General features: G+C 36.9%; 1 long non-coding RNA gene across 1 annotated transcript; it reads right to left on the bottom strand.

Moving 5' to 3' along the window:
* Positions 1-1,657: 1,657 nt before the first annotated feature.
* Positions 1,658-8,936, bottom strand: LOC138368136 (uncharacterized). Its single transcript, XR_011229498.1, has 3 exons — positions 8,810-8,936; positions 6,397-6,513; positions 1,658-1,933 (listed from the first exon to the last, which is right to left on the bottom strand). It is a non-coding gene; the product is annotated as an uncharacterized lncRNA (long non-coding RNA).
* Between the last annotated feature and the right edge of the window lie 1,351 nt (positions 8,937-10,287).

The raw sequence follows: 10,287 nt of genomic DNA, 5'->3' as shown, positions 1-10,287 counted from the left end.
TCTACCGCCCCCTGGGGAGGATGGAGTAACTTATGAAATACTTAATGAACTTGCCATTATGACGAAAAGCCCGCTGTTAGACCTCTTTAATATTAGTTATAAAGAGGGCAGAATTCCCAGTAAATGAAAAAGAACTATGATCATCCTTATCCCTAAAGCCAATGGAGAGTACAGACCTGTGTCTTTAACCTCGTGTTTTTGTAAAATGATGGAGAGGATCATTTTAAATAAACTTTTCTATATAATAGGTGATCAGCTGTCTAATAATTTTTCGGGTTCCTCAGAGGAAAAAGTACCTCTGACTGTATTATTAAATGTCTAGCTAATGGTAATGATTATTATAGAATTTTTATTGATTTATAAGGAGCTTTTGATAAAGCCAACAAAGAGGTTATTTTATATGAATTAGCTGGTCTTGGTGTTGAAGGGAGATTATTGCGCTGGATAGGGGATTATCTTCAGGAAAGGAAGGCTCAGGTGTGGTATCAAGGTTGTATGGTTCAAGGTATCAAGGTCAAGAACTCTGCACACCTCAGGGAGGAGTGTTGAGTCTCACCCTGTTTAATGTACTAATGAATAAGATAGCATCTGAGAAATACTCAAATTGGGTAACTCCAATCATATATGCCGATGATATTTTGTTTCAGGGCAAAGATATTTCAAAGATTCAAACAGTGTTGGACAATTTCGGAAACCAGGGTCACCACATGGGACTAGTGGTTAATGAAGACAAAACTAAAGTTTGAATGTAGAAGTCGGTGGCCCATTATATTGGAAATAAACGGTAAAAATCTAGTTAATATATATAAATATTTAGGCATATATGTTGGATATACCTATGAGAGTTTGGAAACTGAGATGAACAGACTGTTGAGTCAATGTCGGAAGAGATTACAACCTCTGAAGGCCTTGGCATGCTGTGGAAAGGAGTGGGAGTCCAAGTGCTACGAATGATGTACTTGAGTACTGTAAGATTTCTTATTGATTATGCTGCACCTGTCATTTCTTGTTTTGGTAAAGGTAGGATGGGCAAGTTGGAGAAGATACAAAATGAAGCCGTTGGGGGTCGTTGTGAGCCGCTGCTACCTTAATTTTTGCCCACACTTGTCTTGCAGACGTTTCTCTTCCAATAGAGCTAGTGAACTCTAGTCAATGTCTTTCCCTTTGTAACTCATCTGCAATGTATGTACCTTTACCTGACTAAAAAATCTAATCTAAATCTATATCTAATCTATATGCTTAGATATATGCAAATGAGAGAGTAATAGAGCGAAACTTTTAAAATACTGAACAATTTGGAGGATATTGATTCATACAATTTCTTCAAAAGGTCAGATGTAACACGAACAAGGAGCAAAGGTTTCAAGCTCAACAAGCCACAGTGTAGGAGTGACAACAAATGCTTTTTAACCCATACGATTATGATCATGGCAATAAGGTTTCTAAAACAGTAGGCATTCTTCCAAAGTCAGACACTGTACTATGTTCCTCGCCCTAACCTAGTCACTCAGTATTATTCACTCATTTATCTATGTCTTGTCTATTTATGTCTTAAAGGTTACAAGACGTACAATAGTCAATACAATTGGTGCTTAAAATGTTAAGGATCTCTTGTGAAACACGGGTATTAATCAAAAAATTTATTATTTAAAATAAATAAAAAAGGCCCAAGGGCCATGAAGTAACAAGAATGCAAGGCCGGCACAAGCTGGCGTAAGTAGAGAAGATGGAAGATTCTTCATATTAAAAGACCCTGCTTCTCCAAGATGGCAGTCACACCCTGCTTGCCCTGGACAATCACCATATGGAGAAGGACTGTTTACTGTGAAGGGAAGTCCACAAATGCAATGCCAGCATGAGTCAGTCTTGAAGGGTAAACGATGATGGCACCCTCACAGTAACACAAAAGCCGAGCAAGCCCAGTGAGGAAGACCTGTTGATGGAAAGGAGGAGAATCATTAGTCACAACAAAATCCACATAGAAACAAAGGAGAGAAAAAAAATAAAGTGGATGTCTTCTTTTTGTATAGACATAATAAATATTGCCATTTGGCTATGTATTTATATGATATATAATAGAATACAGCATAAAACAAAATAAGAGGGGTGATAGGAGAAGAAAAGATTAGTGTTCAGTGAGAATCCACAAGGTCTTCTCTGAATACTCTATTTTCTTCAAGGCAGTGGGTCCCTACATTTGCACCAGAGGTGGTACACACCCCTATTATTATTTAAACAGGTGAGTACACACACGGTGTTAGCAAACTTAGCCTCCAAACACACACACACACATGGTATCAGCAAGCTTAGCCTCCAAACACACACACACATGGTATCAGCAAGCTTAGCCTCCAAATACACACATGGTGTCAGCAAGCTTAGCCTCTAAACACACACACACACACACAAACGGTATCAGCAAGCTTAGCCTCCAAACACACACACACACATGGTATCAGCAAGCTTAGCCTCCAAACACACACACACACATGGTATCAGCAAGCTTAGCCTCCAAACACACACACACACACATGGTATCAGCAAGCTTAGCCTCCAAACACACACACACACATGGTATCAGCAAGCTTAGCCTCCAAATACACACATGGTATCATCAAGCTTAGCCTCTAAACACACACACACACACACAAACGGTATCAGCAAGCTTAGCCTCCAAACACACACACACACACACACACATACATGGTATCAGCAAGCTTAGCCTCCAAACACAGACACACACGGTATCAGCAAGCTTAGCCTCCAAACACACACACACACATGGTATCAGCAAGCTTAGCCTCCAAACACACACACACACACACACATGGTATCAGCAAGCTTAGCCTCCAAACACACACACACATGGTATCAGCAAGCTTAGCCTCCAAACACACACACACAGAAAATGGGGACATTGAAACAGTTGATAAACTTGATTTCAAGAGAGAGAGGTCACTATGGGGAACTTCAAATTTTTTTTAATAAGTAATTAGGCAGACTTGTTGCTAGACAGGGAAGTAAATTAAATGTATGCCGAAATTTTGCAAAATATACAATGAAGGCACACAAACATTCATACCAAAACAGAGATGCAGGGCCAGAAAACAGGATTGGTTCAACAGAAATTGAGAGAGGGCCACAGACCAAAAGACACAAAAATGGAATGAAAGACATTGAAAAACTACAAGCAGATGTCAACAAAGTTTTCGATTGGGCAGCAGAAAATAACATGATGTTTAACAGTGATAAATTTCAGGTATGGCAAAAATGAGGATCTGAAACATAATACAGGGTACAAAACACAATCGAATCTTCCCATAGTAGAAAAACAGCATGTCAAGGATTTGGGAATAATGATGTCCGACGATCTAATGTTTAGGGAGCATAACCAAGCAAATATTGCGTCGGCCAGAAAAATGATCGGATGGATTATGAGAACTTTCAAATCCAGGGATCCCATCACAATGGTTGTACTCTTCAAGTCACTTATGTTGTCCCGTCTCGAGTACTGCTCAGTATTCACTTCCCCCTTCAGAGCAGGAGAGATTGCTGAAATAGAGGGAATACAGAGAACATATACGGCACGCATAGACGAGATAAAACACCTAAATTATTGGGATCGTCTCAAAGCTCTCCAAATGTACTCTCAAGAAAGGAGACGAGAGAGATACCAAATAATATACACATGGAAGATACTGGAGGGCCAGGTCCCAAATCTACACAGTAAAATAACAACGTACTGGAGTGAACGATATGGAAAAAAATGCAAGATTGAACCAGTGAAGAGCAGAGGTGCCACAGGCACAATCAGAGAGCACTGTATAAACATCAGAGGTCCGCGGTTGTTCAACGTCCTCCCAGCGACTATAAGAAATATTGCCGGAACAACCGTGGACATCTTCAGGAGAAAACTGGACTGTTTTCTAAGAGAAGTTCCGGATCAGCCGGGCTGTGGTGGGTATGTGGCCCTGCGGGCCGCTCCAAGCAACAGCCTGGTGGACCAAACTCTCACAAGTCGAGCCTGGCCTCGGGCCGGGCTTGGGGAGTAGAAGAGCAGAACCCCATCAAGCAGGTATCAACATAGAAAGAAGCCAAACCCCCAATCATACCAGCGATACAAAGATGCGAGAAACAACTATACAGCAGTAAGGGGAGAGGCAGAAAGAAATTTTTAAAAAGGGATAATGGATAAATGTAAAACAGAACTGGGCCTATTCTACAAATTCATAAACAACAAATTGCAGGTAAAGGATAATATCCAGAGGTTGAAAATAGGAAACAGATTCACAGAAAATGATAATGCAATGTGTGAAACATTAAACCAAAAGTTCCAAAGTGTGTTTATACAAAATGAAATCTTAAGAGAACCAGACACAATAAGAATTTCTGAGAACATCATAGAGCGTATAGAGGTGTCTAGAGATGAAGTGGAAAATATGCTAAAGGAGCTAAGTAAGAACAAAGCAGTTGGTCCAGATGGAGTTTCACCATGGGTTCTGAGAGAATGTGCATCTGAGCTCAGCCTTTCACTTCACCTGATCTTTCAGGCATCCCTGTGTATAGGAGTCATAGCAAGCATGTGGAAAAATGCTAACATAGTTCCAATCTACAAAAGTGGCAACAGGGAAGACCCCACCCCTCTCAGTTATAGACCTGAATCATTGACAAGTGTAACAGTGAAAGGATTGAAAACAAAAAAAAAATAATAAAAACTAAATGGGTAGAACACCTTGAGAGAAATTATATAATATCACACAGACAGTATTGTTTTCGATCTGGAAGATCCTGTGTATCGAATTTACTCAGTTTCTATGATCGAGCCACAGAGATTTTAAAGGAAAAAGGTAGTTGGGTTGACTGCATCTATCTAGACATAAAAAAGGCTTTCGACAGAGTTCCACATAAGAGGTTGTTCTGGAAACTAGAAAATTTTGGATGGGTGACAGGTAAGCTTCTAACATGGATGAAAAATTTTCTGACTGATAGAAAAATGAGGGCAGTAATCAGAGGCAATCGGACTGGAGAAGTGTCACAAGTGGAGTACCACAGTACATGCACCAGAAATGTTCATTGTCTACATAAATGATCTACCAGTAGGAATACAGAATTATATAAACATGTTTGCTGATGATGCTAAGATAATGGGATGGATAAGAAATTTAGATGATTGTCATGCCCTTCAAGAAGACCTGGACAAAATAAGTATATGGAGCACCACTTGGCAAATGAAATTTAATGTGAATAAATGCCATGTTATGGAATGTGGAATAGAACATAGATCCCACACAACTTACAAATTATGTGAGAAATCTTTATATAATTCTGATAAAAGAAAGAGGTCTATGGTTGATTCTAGATAGAAAACTATCACTTGAGGCCCACATAAAGAACGTTGTGTGAGGAGCCTATGCCACGCTTTCTAACTTCAGAATTTTGTTTAAATACATGGATGGCGAAATACTAAAGAAATTGTTCACGAGTTTTGTTCGGCCAAGGCTAGAATATGCAGCGGTTGTTTGGTGCCCATATCTTAAGAAGCACATCAACAAACTGGAAAAGGTGCAAAAACATGCTACTAAGTGGCTCCCAGAACTAAAGGGCAAGAGCTATGTGGAGAGGTCAGAGGCATTAAATATGCCAAAACTAGAAGACAACAAAAAGAGGCGATAAAATCACTATGTACAAAATAGTAACAGGAATTGATAAAATCAATAGGGAAGATTTCCCGAGACCTGGAACTTCAAGAACAAAAGGTCATAGATTTAAACTAACTAAACAAAGATGCCAAAGAAATATAAAAAAATTTCCTTTCGCATACAGAGTGGTACACGGTTGGAACAAGTTAAGTGAGAAGGTGGTGGCGGCCAAGACCGTCAGTAGTTTCAAAGCATTATGTGACAAAGAGTGCTGGGTAGACGGGACACCACGAGCGTAGCTCTAATCCTGTAACTACACTTAGGTAACTACATTTGGTGTCAGCAAGCTTACCGTCGAAACACACACAAACAGCCTGCCTATTATTCAAGGCCTTCTCTGAGTACTCTCTATTTTCTTCTCTGAGGCAATGGGTCCCTAATCTTGCACCAGAGGTGGTACAACTTTTAAGTTTTTAACTACTGCACTGAGCACCTGATTTTGGCAAAGACTTCTTAGTGCAATTGTCAAGGACATAGTTCTGGTATTTTTTTGTTTATAAATATTCAGGTATAGTTAATGTCAAAATGTTTCAAAACACAACAATTTATATTTCAAAACAAAAAAAGTAATGAAAACATTACAAAACATTAAAATATAGCCTAATTAATTAATTAATAAAATAGTACAACTCTCAGAATGTCTAAAGGTGCTTTGAGCAATGAAGTAGTTAATTTTATATATATAATATATATTTACCTGTGACTACTGCTTAGCAAAAATTTGATCTCTGTGAAAATTGGTCTCGTCATTGCTAGGAGATATTTTAAGACCATGATTTGCTGTGGATGGCACTGTAGTCTTCAAGTCATCAATCTAAAAATAGAGGTAATCTTTTAAAATGTAAATTTTGTATAAAAAAATGCAAAAATAAATTGCAAGAATAATATGAAGTTATTATACAATTTTTGTTTAATTATTTAAATATTTGTGAGACATTATTAAGAAATGTATGAAGTACAGATTCTCTAAGACCTGATATGTATCTGCTTATGTTCCACCACATTACATTCAGGGCTGAAGAGAAAACACAGCCAGTAAGGTAATGATCACTTAGGATGGACTGGGATGCTACATGTAGGTGGGGGCTAAGCTGCGTGAGGCTAGGATGCCCAGCCTGCCTTGTCTAGGCTGGGCTGGGCTAGGCAACACTAGGAAGGAGTCAACAAATCTCTGGAGTGCCTTACTTTTCCTGATATCCTTAAAAAAGCAAGAATGATGCCATTATATAAAGGAGGCGATACAGCAGACATAAACAATTAAAGAAAAATATCAAATCTACTTATATTTTCAAAAATATTTGATTTTTTTTTTTTACAAACATCTCTTCCTACTTTGTAAAATTCAACATGAATACAAACACACACACACATCCCTAGGAAGCAGCCCATAGCAGCTGTCTAACTCCCAGGTACTTATTTACTGTTAGGTGAACCAGATATAGAGAATAACCACAAAATGCTATCTTTATAAGAACTATCTTGTAAAGCCACTAGTACACGCAGCATTTCAGGCAGGATATATAAAATATTATATATATATATATATATATATATATATATATATATATATATATATATATATATATATATATATATATATTATATGAATACATACATACGGGACAAAGAGCCAGAGCTCAACCACCGCAAGCACAACTAGGTGAGTACACACACACATTTTATATATATATATATATATATATATATATATATATATATATATATATATATATATATATATATATATATATATATATATATATATGAGTGTCAGACCATGGAGGAATGATTTTTTTTAATTTAATTTATATAAAAAATTATTCCTTATGAAGATGTATTAATATATGAAAGTACTTAAGGAAATTCCTGTTTCAATTCTTCCTCCATGGTCTGACACTGTCACATTTTTCATCAAGTGTTAATTTTTGTGATTTACACACACGTGGCATGTTTACACACACATTATTTATATTATATATATATATTTATATATATATATATATATATATATATAATATATATATATATATATATATATATATATATATATATATATATATATATATATATATATATATGCAATTGACGATCACAAAACACTGATCATTTTATGCGGAAAATCCACAGAGAAATATGAAATGAGGTGAACGTTTCGGCTTTGTTAAAGCCTTTGTCAACACCAGACTGACCTAACGCAACTGATCTAACTGATCCCGTGGTCAGTCTGGTGTTGACAAAGGCTTTAACAAAGCCGAAACGTTCACCTCATTGCATATTTCTCTGTGGATTTTCCGCATATATATATATATATATATATATATATATATATATATATATATATATATATATATATATATATATATATATATATATATATATGGAACCCTCAACCCTATAAGTGGAGGGTTCCTACATACTCAACCAGAGGTGGTACCCTCTATATATTAATAAAAAGGCAAGGCTATGCTAAATCTTGGCAGGGATTGGCTTGGCTAAGCTGGTCAGGGCTTGGCAAGGGTAGGAAGGACTGGTCATGTTTAAAAGCAAGGCAGGGTTAGGCTAGGCAAGACTAGGTAAGGGTATACTGGGATAGGCTTGGCTACGGTAGGCTAGAAAGAGGTAAACTAGGATAAGCAAGGCTGTGCAAGCACTATGCACAGCTAGAATGAACTATGCTAAGATGGTTTAAGCTGGGCTAGGTTAGGATAAGCTGAGTCATGCAGGGCCCCGATTGACCAGTGGAGTCTAATAGTCTAACCTTCTAGCTAGTTTGCTGACCTAAGAGTGTAAATGCCTAGCCCCTAACCTGAGATATATACAAGAGTTGTTACATTCTTGTACAGCCACTAGTACGAGTAGCGTTTCGGGCAGGTCCCTGGAATACGATCCCCGCCGCGAAGAATCGTTTTTTCATCCAAGTACACATTTTACTGTTGCGTTAAACAGAGGCTACAGTTTAGGATTTGCGCCCAGTAAATCCTCCCCGGCCAGGATACGAACCCATGACATAGCGCTCGCGGAACGCCAGGCGAGTGTCCTACCACTACACCACCTGCTGCAATATTATTATAAAAGAAATATTACTTATTATAATCGTAAATACTAAATACCTGTTGTGTTGATTTAGGGGCGACGACGATCGTGGGATCGGATGCGAGCCACAGGTGGCCTACACCATGCTTTCTAAGGCGTCCCTCTCATAACAAAAACAAATCCGTGCATTCATACACAAACAGAGATCCCGTGGTTATGCGAATACTTGCAATTCTTTTACTTAAAATAATAACAATTAGATTAATAATAATTAACATAATTTTTACTCAAGATTCATAAAAATCATTAATACTATTTTAAAAGAAGATTTATAAGACATCTAAAAACAGATATACAGACTTTGTGTGATATTTATTTCAACATTATATATTAATAGAATGTTGTAACTATTATTTTTAAATATTAGGTAGTTTCCAGCTACGTATATCGCATATAAACGTTGCAAAAAGATTTTAGACTGAATTAACACATTACACATTTATGGAGTAATTAACAACAAAACAATCTTTATTTTCATTGCAGAACATATACCAGAGCATACTAGTGACTCATACATTTAAAATAGTGTGATTTTTAAACAATTCGGTTGTAAACCCGCAGAACCGCCTACCCGCCAAAGACGTAACATAAGAAATGGTATATAATTCATTATTTTAAATTACATATATAATCATTAATAATATTCGGCAGCTATCGAGGTTCTCCATAGGTAAATTCCTGTACTCTTTTTTTTTTTTTTTTTTGTTATTTATTTTTTTTTATTTTTTTTTTTTTATTATTTTCTACCACAGACGTGGCCACACATTTACAATGCTAACCAGCATATATACATTTTCTTCTGTCCTCCATGGACAGGGTTAGAGATGTGTTAAACATATAGTTCAAGGGTTTATTGAACACTCAACCACAGAAGGTGATTCGGTGCTTTTAAAATGCTAAGCTAACCTACATACGTAAATACATAGATACACAGATTTACGTACGCCCTACATAAAGTATTAGATGTGTCTTTTACATAGTGTCATTAATGTACATTCACAAAGGTGAAATGTAATTCTGATCAGCTTCCATATATGCTTTATACCCATACATATACATATACACACACACATACACATACATATATACACACATACATGCATTCACATACATTTGTCTCATTTACCCTGACAGGGTGAGGTGATAAAGAAACTAGTGTGCAATTAAGCACTTAATCACTGAAGGTGATGAAGGTGCTTTTACAAGCTCAGGTTATATAGTTACATCACATACATACATTGTATGATTGATACATTACATGGTCAATTTTGGATACAAGTCCAATATATCATCAAGTGTTCCAGTACTCATATAGTAACTACAGAGTTCAGCATACCTTAGCCCAGGAGGGCGAAAGTCAGTCAGTATGGGACATTCTACAATATAATGTTCAAGAGAGTGCATGTTTTCTCTTTCACAAAGTTGACACATTGTGTACTCGACATTTGGGTTTTGAGAAAGCTGCCAGATACGTCTATATCCCAGGCGTATTCTG

The sequence above is a fragment of the Procambarus clarkii genome, chromosome 24 (genome assembly GCF_040958095.1).
Source record: "Procambarus clarkii isolate CNS0578487 chromosome 24, FALCON_Pclarkii_2.0, whole genome shotgun sequence".
In the NCBI taxonomy this organism is placed as follows: Eukaryota; Metazoa; Arthropoda; class Malacostraca; order Decapoda; family Cambaridae; genus Procambarus; species Procambarus clarkii.
This window is presented reverse-complemented; position numbering and strand designations above follow the sequence as displayed.